General features: G+C 36.1%; 1 protein-coding gene across 10 annotated transcripts in view; it reads right to left on the bottom strand.

Annotated features, from left to right (window-relative positions):
* Positions 1–18,343, bottom strand: part of GRM8 (glutamate metabotropic receptor 8) — an 824,703-nt gene that overhangs the window by 547,116 nt on the left and 259,244 nt on the right. The window lies entirely within an intron of this gene.

Raw genomic sequence — 18,343 nt, 5'->3', positions numbered from 1 at the left:
CCAGTGCTAGATGCTTCCTGCCCTTGAACATTGGACTCCAGATTCTTCTCAGCTTTGGGACTCAGACTGGCTTCCTTGATCCTCAGCTTGCAGGCAGCCTGTTGTGAGCCCTTGTGATCATGTGAGTTAACACTACTTAATAAACTCCCCTTTAGATAGATAGATAGATAGATAGATAGATAGATAGATAGATAGATAGATAGATATAAATATATCCTGTTAGTTCTGTCACTCTAGAGAACCCTGCCTAATATAGATTTTGTCATTATCCTACTCAGTAATCCATTATGACTCCCTATTATCTATGGAATCAAGTTTCTTTTTCATGAAGTTATTGCCTTGAAAAGATAACCCTAAAACTGAACACTTTGGTTATTAAAATACCATTTTACTTAGGAGTAAGAATTATAACCTATTTGGTTCTGAAATGATTTTAGATTTTTCAGACTGATGCACCTTTTGCTTCATGTGATATATACCTGCATATGCCTCATTTTATGTAATTAAAAATTTCCTGATAATTATGCTCCCACAGTTTCCAATAAATTCTTCCACCACACACACAACACAACACACACACACACACAGTAGGAGAAAAGTTTTCAGAGATCATTTACTGAGCTTATTGATACAAATGAGAGTTTTAAGAAGCATAAGCGAACTATTTTAGCATATTTTGGCCAACTTTACATATATTAATATTTCCCGTTTTCTTGTCACGTGCATGAAGCCCACATTATGTCTTTTTTCCACAGGGCATAGGGCCCCATGCTCAACAGCTTGAATTAGTCACAGAACGACTTTCTGTTGGCAACTTTTGGATTGACATCCACAAACTAAAATCAGCTCAGCCTCAAACTAAAAAATCTGGTTATCATTAAGAACCTCACCACTGGACAGAATGATAAAAAATAAAAAGAAAACTCGTTAATTTATTATGATCTCAAACTAAATGCTTTTCTCTTATGTATTTTAAAGATCTGAGAAGCAAAATTACAATTTGAGTTTATTAGTAACTATCTGAGTCCACTTTCCGTTGCTTATAACAGAATACCTGAAACTGGTTAATTTATATGGAAAATAATTTATTTCTTACAGTTATGGAGGTTGAGAAGTCTCTAAAGTCAAGGGACCACATCTGGTGAGAGTCGTCTTGCTGGCCGGGACTCTCTGTGGTGTCCCAAGGCAGTGCAGGGCAGGGCATCACATGGGGAGGAAGCTGAGCATGCTCACTCAGGTCTCTCTTCCTCTTCTGATAAAACCACCAGTCACTTCTGATGATAACTCACTTATCTATTAAGCCATGAATACATTAATCAGTTCATAAAGGCAGGTTCCTCATTATCCAATCACCTCTTAAAGACCCCACCTCTCAATACTGCCACACTGGGGATTAAGTTTCAACATAAATTTTGGAGGGAACATTTAAATCACAGCAGTAACTGAAGCAGAACTACTAAAAGATTGTTAAAATGTTCTAATCGCCTTTTCAAAAATATATAATTCCTTTTTCATGAGGGTTAAATGTATAAAAATTCAAAAATTCAAGTCATTTTTTTTTTTAAGACAGGGTCTTGTTCTATTGTCCCAGCTGGAATCCAGGGGTACACTCATTAGTCTCTGCAGCCTCCACCTCCTGGGCTCAAGCAATCCTCCCACCTCAGCTTCCTGAGTAGCTGGGACTAAAAGCATGTGCCACCACCCCTGACTAAGTTTGTTAAAACATTTTTTGTAGAGACAGGGTCTTTCAACCCTGGTCTCACACTTCTAAGCTCAAATGATCCTCTGCCTCTGCCTCCCAAAGTGCTGAGATTACAGGCTTGAGTCACCACACACAACCTGTAATCCCAAGTCACTTTTATTATTATCATAACCTGCTTTAGTAATCGAGAGAAAGAAAATTCTTTTTATCCTTACGTCATATTTTATTATGGCTGAATTAATTCTTGTAGTTAAAGAAGTTAACTGATGCTTAAAGTTACTAAAGCCCAAATTATTTTTACTTATCTTTTCTTCGTAATAATCTCTGTTTCTGTTATCATAAATGTAGTGGTGTCTGAGAAGCTCTGCACTTTTTTTTTTCTTTTTTTTTGAGACGGAGTCTTGCTCAGTCGCTCAGGCTGGGGTGCAGTGGCACAATCTTGGCTCACTGCAAGCTCCACCTCCCGGGTTCACACCATTCTCCTGCCTCAGCTTCCCGAGTAGCTGGGGCTACAGGCACCCGCCACCACGTCCAGCTAATCTTTTTAGTATTTTTAGTAGAGTCGGGGTTTCACTATGTTAGCCAGGATGGTCTCGATCTCCTGACCTCGAGATCCACCCTCCTCAGCCTCCCAAAGTGCTGGGATTACAGGCATGAGCCACTGCGCCCAGCCGCTGTGCACTTTTATATTTGTTACTCAGACCTCTTGAAAAATGTTCAAAGTTATTAATATACATAAATGTATAGAAAATATCCTTATACATTAATATACAGAAATAATTTCCTCTCACTAGAGGAGACTAGATCATAGGGAATCAATGTTTAACCCATTTCCCAACACCATTTAACATGAGCTTCAGGCCACTAGAATTACCTCCATTGACTTAGAAAAGTACAGAAGACATAAGTCATATCAAAGACAACAGGCAAATGTTTAATTGTGTTTAGTGCTTCTATATTTGTAGGACAATATTTATTTAACAAACACTGATGTAGCACTTGCTACATCAGGCAATGTCTCAAGCTTCTTTATAAATATTAATTCATTTAATCCTCATAACAACCTTATGAGTTAGGTAATATCATCCCTATTTTTCAAATGGGAAAACTGCAGCGTAAAAGAAGTATCTTGCCTAAGTCCCTAGAATCAATAAATGGAAAGTCAGAATTTGAACCTATGAGTCTGGCTCCAAAGTCTGAGCTTTTAAGCACCCATTAGGCTACCTCTCAATATCCTAAATCATTTCCATATTTGGAATCTAATTTAATATAAAGATGTTATAGCTTTTAGTCGTGTAAAAAACTTTTCTTTTTGAGATCTGAAAGTGATTTCAGGTCTCAAACACCTAAGGAGACGTGCTGGTAGAGATCCGAGAGTGATTTCACTATGTGGCTGCTCCCATGTAAACACCCAACGTCTCCTTGACTCTCATCCCACTAGCTCACGTACCCTCCTGCTCTGCATCCACCAAACTCTATGTTTTCTCCTATAGCAACACCTACCACAATATTTGCATATTAAGTGTTAAGTTCTTTAAGGGCAAGAAGCGTATCTTGTTCACAGTTGTTTTGTTTGTTTGTTTGTTTGTTTGTTTGTTTTGAGACGGAGTCTTGCTCTGTCACCCAGGCTGGAGTGCAGTGGTGCAATCTCGGCTCACTGCAAGCTCCGCCTCCCGGGTTCACGCCATTCTCCCGCCTCAGCCTCCGGAGTAGCTGGGACTACAGGCGCCCGCCACCACGCCCGGCTACTTTTTTGTATTTTTTTCTTAGTAGAGATGGGGTTTCACCATGTTAGCCAGGATGGTCTTGGTCTCCTGACCTGGTGATCCACCCGAATCGGCCTCCCAAAGTGCTGGGATTACAGGCGTGAGCCACCACACCTGGCCATCTTGTTCACAGTTTTATCTCCAACACATGGACCTGAGCAAACAAAGCATGATTAAAAATTACTCAACAGCCAGAGAGTTAAACTAACTTCCTATCAAATTACAACACCTAAAATAAATAGATTTCTTCCCTTTACCTATGGGAGTAAGTACTCATTCCAATTTTAAAATTAGCATGTGTGTGGAAATAATCTTGTGATTTAAAGAAAATGACAATGCAGAAAAATATGTTAATGAATGGTCCTCCCCATCTTGGTACAGAGATTTAAAATATGGGTGTTTCAAAAGTAAAGACACTAAAGCTCTTCATTTAAAAAAAATGGCAACACAGATGCACTGAGCTTTTCAAACTAAAAGTCAGGAATATATACCAAGCTACTATCACAAAACACTTCCATCAAAACCCTACAGAAAGCAAACAATTGCCAGCTAGCACATTGCTCTTCATGAGAAATGACATGCATCATTTTGTGCAAAGGATATCAAAAGAACTTGTCAGTTAAACAGAGGATTTAGATATACCATGAGAAAACTTTCATGCACCACTTTACATATTTCCAGCAAAATTGCTACAGAAGTTCTTAAGGCACAGTAATTTAAACCTAACTTGAGTTAGTAACCAACACAAACTACTTTTCTAAAATGTCTCCTATTTTCATAAGTGGAAGAATTTAGTTATAAAAGTCCTACTAACTCTTGGAAAATAATCTACAGAGACATGGTGATTCATTTGCTTTCATTCAGCAGCATTCACTTGTCAAATTGTTAATTATGTGCCTATTATGTGCTAAGTACTCTATTGGGTGTTCTTGTACAAATCATTTTTCTGCCAGCAAAGCCATATTTTTTGAGTTAGTAATTCCCAGATTTTTGTCAAATTCAACAGCATTATGCAATGAGTTCTTTGCATGTACAGTAAGGAAGAGCAGAATTTTAGTTGACATAAGTAATTCTACATTTTATTTTGGATGACAGCAACACACAAACTATATACATACAACCTGAGTATTCTTATAACTGTTCATTTTGCATTTCTGTCCAATTTGACCAGTCAATCCACTCAAATAGTCAAGTTGGCTTTGGCACTTAGGTAGGACCAGTAGGTCCATAAAGTGAGAGAGTCAAATGGGCACTGGAAGACAAACTCCCTCCTAGATCACAGGTTCCCAAGAATAAGAACCATGACTTCTATAGTACTAGGGCTAAATGTATTTCCTGGCACAGACTATGCATTAACATATGATTGCTTGAATGAAAGAATGACCTCACTAAACTGCTCTCAAACATGTAAAACTATATCGCATCTGTAAACATTTCCAGAGGGACCAGACATAAAGATGGTCATTTGGTCATTATCCTTATTAATATTAACCTTCGTAAGTACAGAGATCCCATAGAGGTTCTTAGGGTACAATAAATCAAACCTAATTACATTAATTAACCAACACAAGTTATAACTTTACCAGCAGCTACTATTTGCAGTTAAATTTCCTAAATTATCTTAATCTTTTATCACTGAATCTGTTTTTTTAAACTTTTTTCTTATCTTTTAAATTACTCTGATTATTAAGTTAAAGGTTAACAAGATAATAAATTATAACTCTGCTTCGAAGTTTACCAGCTTAAATTCTATTAACAATGCCTGATTATTCAAGGTTATCTCCTTTTTATAACTTTGTTAATAAGCTGAAATCTGCACCTCTAATCACAGTGTCCCGTACCCTTTCAACTACATGTTTGTTTGTCTTCCATAAATCCTAAGCTAGAGCAGGGGTCAGGTTCTTGTTCCTCTTTCTTGCCATCCTCTCACCCTGACACGCACTACTGTATCCACTTCAAGGGCACATTCAGGAAAGATAATATAGTACTGCAAAAATGGGGTATTGGGGCTGGGCACAGTGGCTCATGCCTATGATCCCAGCACTTTGGGAGGCCAAGGCAGGCAGATTGCTTGAACCCAGATGTTTGAGAACAGCCTGGGCAACATGGCAAAACCCCATCTTTACAAAATATACAGAAAATAAAATTAAAAATAAATAGCCAGGCATGGTGGTGCATGCCTGTGGTCCCAGCTACTCAGGAGGCTGAGGTGGGAGGATCACCTGAGCCCAGGAGGTAGAGGTTGCAGTGAGCTGAGATCCAGCCACTGCACTCCAGCCTGGGTGGTGACAGAGCGAGATCCTGACTCAAAAAAAAAAAAAAAAAATTGGGGGATAGGAAGGCAGAGAAAAGCATCCCAAAATCCTCTAGTGGAAAATTGGATTAAAACCTTAAAGAGAAGTAAAATATTCTCTTTTACTGTCTCCACTTCAGTCACTGCCTTTAAAATTCACACATATATTCCACTAGCGCTAACCTAACAGAATCAGCAGTATGTAATATCCATTGCCTCAGACACTGTAGTTTGGCCAACCAGAGTCATTCCCAGCCCCCAGCCACCTTCTTCTGTGGCTAGGTACACTAAATGCTGATTTTTCCTGCTTCTCTTGCAGCCAAGCATTGCTCTGGACACAGTTCTGGCTGATGAGATATAAACCCACCAGAGGGTTTCTTGAAAAGATTTTGCTTTCTTTATTAAAAAAAAAAAAAGGAGAAATATGGCTGGCATTGCTACTTCTCCCTTCATCGTATCCTGAACATATAATACCCAGGCTTGCATTATGTATTTCGCAACCATGAAACAAAATGCATGAAAATGAAAAGCAAACTCAATGGGAATGGTGGAACAGGGGATTAAATAGGATTATTAAGCAACTAAACCTATGCAAACAATCCCCTATTTTCAGATAGCTTGATGTGGGAATAAAAGATTGTTGAAGTTACTGTTACTTACAGACAAATGCTTTCCAATGGAGATGCTACCTTAAGATAGCCATGGTTTAAATCCTGGTTCTGCCTTTTACTGTGTGACCTGGGGCAAGTTAATAAACTTTTCCAAGCCTCCATTTCTCATCTGTAAATGGGCATAAGTGAAATTGCTACAATAGCATTGTTGTGAAAAATGTAAAATAATGCATTTAAAGTACTTGGCATTGAATTTGGCACAAAGTATTTCTCTCAAACATTAAAGGCACACTTTAATACTAAATACAAATATAAATGTTTTAAAAATACATGTTGCTTCTTTTTTCTCCAAATAATTACACATAAAAATTACACATTTAGGGTGTTATAGAAGTCAATTCTTTATTTTTAAAATCATCATTATATATAGTTTAACTGAAGACAATTTACAATAAGCATTAAGATGTGTAATGTAAGTGTAAAATTTGTGTGATTAAATTAGGTAGCACAAATATCAACTAATAATTGCTATGTAGTTTATTTAAATTTTTTATGTTATTCTGATTATTGTGATACAAAATAAGCCATTTCCTCCAGCACAAGATAGACTGAAATGATTGGCAGTAACCTCACAACTTCTTGTTGCCATACCACCCAGAAACCTGAGACATGTGACTCTTTACTGTTCCACTTATTAGGTTATTTTCAGGACATTCAATCATTTCTCTTTAATCATTGAAGGAAACAGCAGATCTCTGTTTGTTGTTTTGCTTTGTTTTAGTCAGAAGCATTTTAGCTTCACTTCAACAAGATCATCACTCCAATTGTTTCTCTTTAGCAGCTTATCTTACAAGGCCAGTAAAAGACTGTGTTCCCAAGCCTAGAGACTTTCCATTTATAGCTTTCCATTAAGCCTCTTAAAAGTAGGTATTTATACCAATTAATTATTTAAAAGGTAGGACCTTTTATGAAATAGCTTTTTTATTAATTCAAAGAGATTATAATTTTTAATCTAAACTTTTTAAAAAAGGATTTGAGTTGACTTACAATAAAAGACATAAATAGATTAAGATTGTTAAAATAAATCAAAACATACGCAAATACTGGGAAAAAAAGGAGGCAAATACAAAAATCATCATGGCCACAATTATGCAAAACATTTAACTGTGAGCTTCTACTAAAGCAAGAACTGAAACACTTGATTTTAAAAATCTCATTATTTTAGAAGGAAGATGTATGATCTATATTTTTATATGCTGATACTGAGTGTGGCCTTTGTACTAAATTTCAGTAGGAATACGTCTCATGGCCCTTCCCCAAGAAAAATTAAGTTCCATAATACACAGTGTTTTCATCAGTGAGGTTCAGTGGCTGCTTTGAACTTTAATAAAAGTCAATAGCATGACATTATACCAGTAATTTTAAAATGATTTTAAGCTATGGAATCTGAAAAAAAATATACAGCAGCTGAATATATAAAATTATAGATAAATAAGAACTTCTCTAATTGAAACAGAGTTAAAGTGCCTAAAACTATATAACCAGTGATTACAGAATCTGAGTAAGGAAAAAAACTGTAGCCAATAAACTGATCACAATGCCTTGCTTAGTTACACATATAAAAATGCAAATACAATGTCCTAAGCTCTTACACTCTCCTGATAAGGTTGGGGATGAGGCTAGAATGTCTACTCTCATTGCTATTACTGAACATTATACTGCAAGTCCCAGTTCAATAAAGCAAAAAGAAAAAATGATGCACGAGGAAGCCAGACAGGAAAGGAAGAAATAAAACTGTCTTTATTCAGAAAGAGTGTATTGTGCATGTAGAAAATCTTAAAAATCTACACAAAGAAAGTCACTAAATCTAATAAGTTAATTGAGCAAGATCGCAGGATACAAGATCAATAGACAACAATCATTTGTATTTGTATATATTCATAGGCAATTGGAAATAAAACAAAATATATTCACAATAGCATCAAAAATCATGTAAAACTAAGGATTAAATCTAACAACATGTGTGCACAGGCAACTCATTAAAAAATCACAAATTATTACCAAGAAAAATTAAATAAGGACATTTCTATGGAATGAATTTTGTTCCCTTCTCTACTTTAGTTACTTTAGTTTATATGTTGAAGCCCTAACACTCAATGTGACAGTATTATCAATGGGTACTTTGATAGGTAATTGGGTTTACATGAGGCCTTGAGGATGGGTCTTCATAATTTAATTAGTGTCCTGATAAAAAGAAACACCAGAAAGCATGCCATCTCTCTCTCTCCATGTGTGTGTGTACACAAAGAAGAGGTCATGTGAACACACAGTGAGATGGTGGCCACCTGCAACCCAAGAGAAGGGACTTCAAAATAAAACTTACCTTCCCAGCACCTTTATCTTGGACTTCCCAACATCCATAACTATGAGAAAATAAATTTCTATTATTTGAGCTACCCAGTCTATGATATTTTGTTATGGCATCCCAAGCTGACTAAGACAGAGATATACAGTGCTAATGGATCAGAAGACTTGAGGTTAAAATTTAAGATACCAATTCACTCCAAATTTTTCTATAAACTCAGTATAATCAGGAATAAAATCCCACCAGACCTATATGACCCAGGAATTCTACTTGTAGGCATATACACAATATAATATAAAACAGGGACTCATACAGATATTTCTATCATTGCTGGGTAATTCACAATAGCCAAAAGTTAAAAACAACCCAAGAGTCAATCAACAGATGAATGGATAAACAAAATGTGGTATATTCGTACAATAGAATATTACTCAGCCATGAAAAGGAACGGAGTTCTGACATATGCTACAACATAGATGAATCTTGAAAACATCATGCTGAGGGTGGAGCAAGATGACCAAGTAGAAGTCTCCACAAATTGTCTCACCTAAAAGGAACGCCAAATTTTAACAACTGACTGCACACAATGAAAGCACCTTCATAAAAAACAAAAACCAGGTGAGCAATCACAGTACCTGGTTTTAACTTTACATTGCTGAAAGAGGAACTGAGTGGGTAGGAAAGATAGGCTTGAATCACTGAGAGCACTCCTCTCACATTCCCCAGAAATGATTAGACGGCATAGAAAGAGAATCTGTACACTCGGGGGAGGGAGAGCACAGTGACTGGGGAACTTTGCATTGAACTGAGTGCTGCCCTGTCACAGTGGAAAGCAAAAGCATGATGAACTCAGCCACTGCCCACACATGAAGGGAGCACTTGGACCAGACCTAACCAGAGAAGAAGTGCCCTTCTCAATGGTCTGAACCTGAGTTTCTCTGCAAGCCTTGCTACTGCAGGCTAAACTGCTCTGGGATCCTAGGTGAACTTGAAAGGCAGTCTAGGACACAAGGACTGCAATTCTTAGGGAAGTCCTGATGCTCTGCTGGACTTAGAGCCAGTGGATTGGGGTGGCACATGACCTAGTAAGACACCAGATGGGCCAGCTAGGGGAGTGCTTGTGCAACTCCTCCCACAACCGCAGGCAGCAAAGCTTGCAGCAATAAATGGACTCCTTCCTTCTACTTGAGGAGAGGTGACAGAAGAGCAAAGAAGACTTTGTCTTGCACCTTGGATGCCAGCTAAACCAACACAGGGTAGGTCAGTGGGCAGAGTAGTGAGGCCTGCATCCTAGGCCCTACCTCCCAGATGACATTTCTAGGCACACTCTTGGCCAGAAGGGAAACTTCTTCCTTGAAGGGAATGAACCAGTACTGGCAGAATTCATCACCTTCTGACTAAAGAGCCCCCAAACCCTGAATCACCAACAGCAATACCCAGGTGGTATACCATGGGCCTTACTCTGAGACATGCTGGCTTCAGGTACCAGCTCAGCCCCAGTAGAGCAGAGCACGAAGTGGGCTCTTGGGGATCCCTGAATCCAGGAATAGGCTCTTGGATGGCACTTATAGACTTGCCCTAGACCAAAGGGGAGCCCACTTCCCTGAAGAGTGAGCCCCAGCCCTGGTAGCATTCACCACAAGCTAACTGAAGAGCCCCTGGGCCTTAAGTGAACCTTAGCGGTGGCCTGGAAAAACTCCCTATGGGCTGGTGGTGGTGGTGGAAACAGGGAAAGGCTCCTCTGCCAGTGGAAAGGGGAAAGAAGAATGGAAAGAGCTTTGTCTTGTGGTCTGAGTACCAGCTTAGCCACCATGCAACAGAACAGCAAGTAGATTTCTAAATTTTTTAAATTCTAATCCCTGGCTCCCAGATAGCATCTCTAGACCTGCCTGGGTTCTGGGGACACTTACTGCCCTGCAGGAAATGATAAAACCTGGCTGGCTTCCCCACCTCCTGACTGCAGATCCCTAGAACCTTGAGAGAATATCGGTGGTAGTCAGGTAGCAAATATAGAGGATCTTGTGTGAGACTCAGTACTGTGCTGGCTTCAGGTCTGACCTGGGATAGTCCCAGTGGTGGTGGCCACAGGGGTGCTTGCATCATGCCATCCCCAGCTCCAGATGGTTCAGCACAGAAAGAAAGACTTCATTTGTTTAGAAGAAAGTAGGAGAAGATAACGAGAATTTCTTCCTGTAATCCAGGGAATTCTTTCAGACCTTATCTAAGACCACTTAGGTGGTATCTCTATGAATCTGTATTACTGGGCTTGGAACCCAAGTCTCTTTTGAACATCTAGAAAGCCTTCCCAAGAAGAATGAGCATAGAGCATAGACAAGCTCAGACTGAGAAGACTACAATAAACACCTAACTTTTTAATGCCCATATACAGACAAACATCCAGAAGCATCAAGACCATCTAGGAAAACATGACCTCACCATACAAACTAAATAAGGGACCAGGGACCAATCCTGGAGAAACAGAGATATGTGGCTTTTCAGGCAGAGAATTCAAAATAGCTCTTTTGAGGAAACTCAAAGAAATTCAAGAAAACACAAAGAAGAATTCAGAATTCTATCAGATAAATGCAACAAAGAAATTGAAATAATTAAAAATAATCAAGCAGAAATTCTAGAGTTGAAAATGCAACGGATGTATTGAAGAATGCATTAGAGTCTCCTAATAACACAACTGATCAACAAGAATAAAGAATTAATGAGCTTGAAGACAGGTTACTTGATAATATACTGTCAGAGGAGACAAAATAAAAAAGAATAAAAAATAATAAAGTAAGCCTACAGAATCTAGACAATAGCTTCAAAAGGGCAAATCTAAGAGTTCTTGGCCTTTAAGAGGAAGTAGAGAAAGAGATGAGGGTAGCAAGTTTATTCAATGGGATTATATCAAAGAACTTCCAAACTTAGAGAAATATATAAATATTCAAGTACAAGAAGGTTATAGAACACCAAGCAGATTTTACCCAAAGGAGACTACCTAAAGGCACTTAATAATCAAATTCAAAGATAAAGAATCTTAAAAGCAGCAAGAGAAAAAAATAATAACACACAATAGAACTTTAATACATCTGTAAGCAGACTTTTCAGTAGAAACTTTACTGTCCAGAAGAGAGTGGCATGACATACTTAAAGTACAAAAGGATAAAAACGTCTTACCCTGAATAGTATATTCTGTGAAAATATCCTTCAAGCATGAAGGAGAAATAAAGACTTTCCTAGACAAACAAAAGCTGAAGGATTTCATCAGTACCAGACCTGTGCTAAAAGAAAGGCTAATGGGAGTTCTTCAATCTGAAAGAGAAGGACAATAAGCAATAAGAAATCAGATAGTAGAAAGCAGACAGAAAAACACAGAATACTACAACACTGTAATCGTGGTGTGTAAACCACGTTTATCTTAAGTCAAAAGACTAAATGATGAATCAATCAAAAATAACTACAACTTTTCAAGACACAGACAGTACAACAAGACAAAGAAAAACAACAGAAAGTTAAAAGGCAGAGGGTCAAAGTGTATTAGTCCATTTTCACGCTGCTGATAAAGACATACCTGAGGCTGGGCAATTTACAAAAGAAAGAGGTCTAATGGACTTACAGTTCCACATGGCTGGGGAGGCCTCACAAATATGGCGGAAGGTGAAAGGCAAGTCTCACATGACAGCAGACAAGAGAAGAGAGCTTGTGCAGGGAAACTCCCACTTTTAAAACCATCAGATATCGTGAGACCTATTCACTATACAAGAACAGCACAGGAAAGACTTACCCCCATGATTCAATTATTTCCTACCAAGTTCCTCCAATGACGCATAGGAATTGTGGGAATTACAATTCAAAATGAGATTTGAGTGGGGACACAGACAAACTATATCACAAAGTTAAAGTGCAGAATTTTTATTAGATGTTTCTTTTTGCACATTTGTTTATGCAATCAGAATTAAGTTGTCATTAGTTTTATATAATGGGTTACAAGATAGTATTTGCAAGCCTCATAGTAACCTCAAATTAAAAAAAATGCACAAAAAGTAAAAAGCAAGAAATTAAATAATAACACTAGAGAAAATCACTTTGACAAGGAAGACAGAAAGGAGATAAAGAGGAAAAAGAAGACCACACAACAATCAGAAAACAAATAATAAAATGGCAGGAGTAAGTCCTTACTTGTCAATAATAACATAAAATGTAAATGAACTAAACTCTGTAATCAAAAACATAGAATGGCTGAATGAATTTGAAAAAAAAAAAAAAGACCCAGTGATCTGTTTCTTCAATACAAAGATACACATAGACTAAAAATAAAGAAATGGAATAAGATATTTCATGTCAATGCAAACCAAAAAAGAATAGGAGTAGCTATACTTGTATCACACAAAATAAATTTAAAGACAAAAACTCTAAGAAGAGACATTAAATTACAGTATTATATAATGGCAAATGGGTCAATTCAGCAAGAGGATATAACAATTATAAGTAGATATGTACCCAACACTTGAACACCCAGATATATAAAGTAAATATTATTAGAGCTAAGGAGAGAGACAGACCTCAGTACAATAGTAGCTGGAGATTTCAACACCCTACTTTCAACATTGGACAGATTTTCCAGGCAGAAAATCAACAAAGAAACATCAGACTTAATCTGGACTATAGAACAAATGCATCTAATAGATATTTACAGAATGTTTCATCCAATGGCTACAGAATACAAATTCTTCAACTCAACTCAGCATCATTTTCACAGAAAGACCATATGTCAGGCTAAAAAGTAAGTCTTAAAACATTCAAAAACAATTGAAATTGAAATAATATAAAACATCTTCTCTGACCACATGAAATTAAACTACCCTCAGCAACAAGAGGAATTTTGTACACTAAAAAAAAACACATGAAAACTGAATCATATATTCCAGAATGACCAGTGGGTCAATAAAGAAGGAAAACTGAAAAATTTCTTGAAATAAATGATAATGGAAACACAACATACCACAACTCACAAGATATAGCAACAGTAGTACTAAGAGGAAAATATATAGTTTTAAGTGCCTATATCGAAAAAAGAAAAACTTAAAATAAACAGCCTAACGATTCATCTTAAAAAATTAGAAAAGCTAAAGCAAACCAAACCCAAAATTATTAGAAGAAAAAAAATAAACACCAAAGCAGAAATAAATGAAATTGATATGAAGAAAACAACATAAAACATAAATAAAACCAAAAGTTTGTTTTTCTTAAGAGAAGCAAAATTGGCAAACCTTTAGCCAGACTAAGAAAAAAAAAAGAGGCAATCCAAATAAATCAAATCAGAGAGAGAAAAGGAGACATTACAACTGATACAACAGAAATTTAGAGGATCATTAGTGACTACTATGAGTGACTATATGCTAATAAATTGGAACATGTGGAGGAAATGGATAAATTCCTAGACACAACCTACCCAGATTGAACCATGAAGAAACCCAAAAATGGAACAGATCAATAACAAAGTAACAAGATCGAAGCTGTAATAAAAAGCCTGCCAGTAAAGAAAAGCCTGGGAACCAATGATTTCAGTGCTGTATTCCACCAGACATGTAAAGAACTAGTACCAATCTTACTCAAACTATTACAAAAATGGAGTAATAAATACTTCCAAATTCATTCTATAAAGCCAGTATTATCCTGATACCAAAACCAGACAAAGACACATCAGAAAAGAAAACTATAGACCAATATCCCTGATGAATATTGACACAAAAATCCTCACAAAATACTGGCAAGCTGAATTCAACAATGCATTAAAAAGATCATTCATCATGACCAAGTGGGGTTTATCCCAGTTTCAACATATGCCAATCAATCAATGTGATATATTATATCAACAGAATGAAGGATAAAAACTATATGATAATGTCAATTGATACTGAAAACCCTTTTGATAAAATTTAACGTTTTCTTATGATAAAAACCCTCAAGAACTGTATACAGAAAGAACATAACTCAACAGAATAAAATCCATATATAACAGACCCACAGTTAAGTGTTATACAGAATGGGGAAAAACTGAAAGCCTTTCCTCTAAGCTCTAGAACACAACAAAGAACCCCAATGTCACCACTGGTATTCAACATAGTGCTGAAGTCCTAGCTAGAGCAAACAGACAAGAGAAAGAAATACATGGCATCCAAATTGGAAAGGAAAAAATCAAATTATCCTTATTTGCAGATGATATTATATTATATTTGGTAAAGCCTAAACACTCCACCATAAAACTGTTAGAACTGATAAACAAATTCAGTAAAGATACAGCATAAAAAAAATCAATATAAAAAGTAGTAGCATTTGTGTATGCCAACACGAAAAAATCTGAAAAAGAAATCAAAAGTTATTCCATTTAATATAATTACAAATAAAATGAAATACAAAGGAATTAACTTAATGAAAGAAGTGAAAAAAACTCTACAATGAAAATTATAAAACACTAATGAAAGACATTGAAGATACAAAAAAAAAGAAGACATTCCATGTTAAAGGATTGAAGGAATCAATATTGTTAAAATGTCCATATTACCCAAAGCAATCTACAGATTCAATGTAATCCTTGTCAAAATACCAATGACATTATTTACAGAAATAGAAAAAGTAATCCTACAATTTATATAGAACTACAAAAGACCCCAACTAGCCAAAGATGCCCTGACCAAAAAAAAAAACAAACTGGAGAAACCACATTACCTGACTTTAAATTATACTACAGGGCAATAACAAACAAAACAGCAGGGTACTGGCATAAAAACAGATACCTAGACCAATGGAACAGAATAGATAACCCAGAAACAAATTCTCATTTTCAACAAAGCTGCCAAGAACATACATTGGAGAAAAATCATCTCTTCAATAAATGATGCTAGAAAAACGACATCCATATGCATAAGAATGAAGCTAGATCCCTATCTCTTGCCATATGCAAAAATCAAATCAAAATGGATTAAAAACTTAAATCTAAGAACTCAAACCATGAAATTACTACAAGAAAACATTGGGGAAAATATTCAGGACATTGGACTAGGCAAAGATTTTTTGAATAATACTGCACAAGCATGGGCAACCAAAGCAAAAACGGGCAAATGAGATCACATCAGTTTAAAAGCTTCTGCATAGTAAAGGAAACAATCGACAAAGTGAAAAAACAACCCACAGAATAGGAGAAAATATTTGTAAACTACCCATCTGATGAGAAACTAATAACCAAAATATAGCAGTAGCTATAAAAACTCTATAGGAAAAACTATAGTAATCTGATTTTGAAATGGGCAAAATATCTGAACAGACATTTCTCAAAAGAAGACAAATAGCAGACAGGCATATGAGAAGGTGTTCAATGTCACTGATCATCTGACAAATGTAAATCAAAATTGCAATGATATATCATCTCACCCCAGTTAAAATGGCTTATATCCAAAAGACAAGCAGTGACAAATGCTGGAGAGAATGTCGAGAAAAGGTAGCCCTGGTACACTGTTGGTGAGAATCTGAATTAGTATAAGCACTATGGAGAACAGTGTGGAATTTCCCCAAAAACTAAAAATAGAGCTACTATACGATCAAGAAATCCCACCCCTGGGTATATACCCAAAAGAAAAGAAATCAGTATATCAAAGGGATAGCTTCACTCCCATGTTTGTTGTAGCACTGTTCACAGTAGCCAATATCTGGAAATAATCTAAGTGTCCATCGACAAACGAATGGATAAAGAAAATGTACATATACACAATGGAGTACTGAAGCCATAAGAAAGAATAAGATCCTGTCATTTGCAGCAACATGGATGAGACTGGAGGTCATTATGTTAAGTGAAATAAGCCTGGCACAGAAATATAAACTTTGAATGTTCTCACTTATTTGTAGGAACTAAAAATTAAAGCAATTGAACTCATGGAGATAGCAGAAGGATGGTTACCAGAAACTGGGAACAGTAGTGGGGATGTGGTGGGGCAAGGAGTGGGAATTGTTAATGGGTGAAAAAAATAATTAGAAACAATGAATAAGACCTAGTATTTGATAGCATAAAAGGGCGATGATAGTCAATAACTTAATTGTACATTTTTAAATAACTAAAAGAATATAATTGGATTGTTTCTAACACAAAGGATAAATCTTAAGGGATGGATATCCCCATTTACCATGATGTGATTATTATATATTGCATGCTGCTATCAAAGGATTTCATGTGCCCCATAACTATATACACTATGTACCTACAAAAATTAAAAATAAAAAACATTTTAAAAACTATTACACTCAGTGACATAAGCCAGATGCAAAAAGAAAATATTGCATGATTCCACTTATATGGTGCATAAATACCTAGAATTGGAGAATTTCCCTAGAATAGGCTCATTCACAGAAATAAAGTAGATTATAGATTACCAGGGGCTGGAGAGAATGAGGAGTTATTGCTTAATATTATACAGAGTTTCTATACGGGGTGATGGAAAATTCTGGAAATATTGGTGACATGACAATGCAAATGTAATTAATGCCATTGAATTGAATACTGAAAAATGGCTAAAATGGCAAATTTTATATTATATATTTTTTACTATAATAAAACACCCTTATTTACAAAACAAAATCCTAGGAGGCTTTTTTAAATGAAATCTACAAATTGATTGTGAAATACATATTAAAATGTAAAGGATCCACAGTAGCCAAAATCATTTTGAAAAGAATTAAGTTGGCTGATTTCCCATTATCTGATCTTAAGACTCATTGAAACGCTACAATAATCAAGACAGCATAGTATTGGTGTAACGGTAGATATATAGATCAATAGATGACAGAATGGCAGAAATAGACACATATATGATCAATTAGTTTCTGACAAAGTGCCAGGATAATTTAATAGGAAGAAAAATGTTTTCAACAAATTGTATGGAACATCGAGAATATGCACATGAATACATGAACTCTGACCTTTCCTCAGATCATATACAAAATTAACTTATCAATTACAGACCTAAATGTAAAAAAATCTCCTAAAAGGAGAAAACTTTGCAAAAAAAACCCAAAAGTGATCAATTATATCAATTCATTAATATAAAAATATAGACTATAATTATATGTGTGTGTGTGTAGACATACAGGTGTCCATAACTTAATAACCTGAATCTTAGCAACAAGAAGACAAAAACTCATTTAAAAAACTGTCAAGAGATTTGAAGAGACGCTTCCCAAAAATACAATGGCCACTAAATACATCAAAAAATGCAAATTTAAACCACATTTAGCTACCATTACAGTCATTAGAATGGCTAAAAATAAAAGGCTAGAATGAGTGGAATTCTCATACAATGCTAGTTGCAAAGTAAAATATTGCCACTACTTTGTAAATCTGTTTAGCAGATTCTTACAATGTTAAACATATGTCTGCCACATGACCCAACAATTCCAAGAGTAATAATCATATGCCTACCCTGCAACAATAACCACATCAGATTTATTCACAGTAGCTGTAAAACTGGAAAATAACCCAACTATCCACCAATATGTCAATGGATAGCCCAATTGTGATACATCCATTCAATGGAATACTACTAGGCAATGATAAGAGAATAG

This window comes from Papio anubis, chromosome 4 (assembly GCF_008728515.1).
Source record: "Papio anubis isolate 15944 chromosome 4, Panubis1.0, whole genome shotgun sequence".
Lineage (NCBI taxonomy): Eukaryota > Metazoa > Chordata > Mammalia > Primates > Cercopithecidae > Papio > Papio anubis.
The sequence above is the reverse complement of the archived record's forward strand: the minus strand, read 5'-3'. Positions and strand labels throughout refer to the sequence as shown.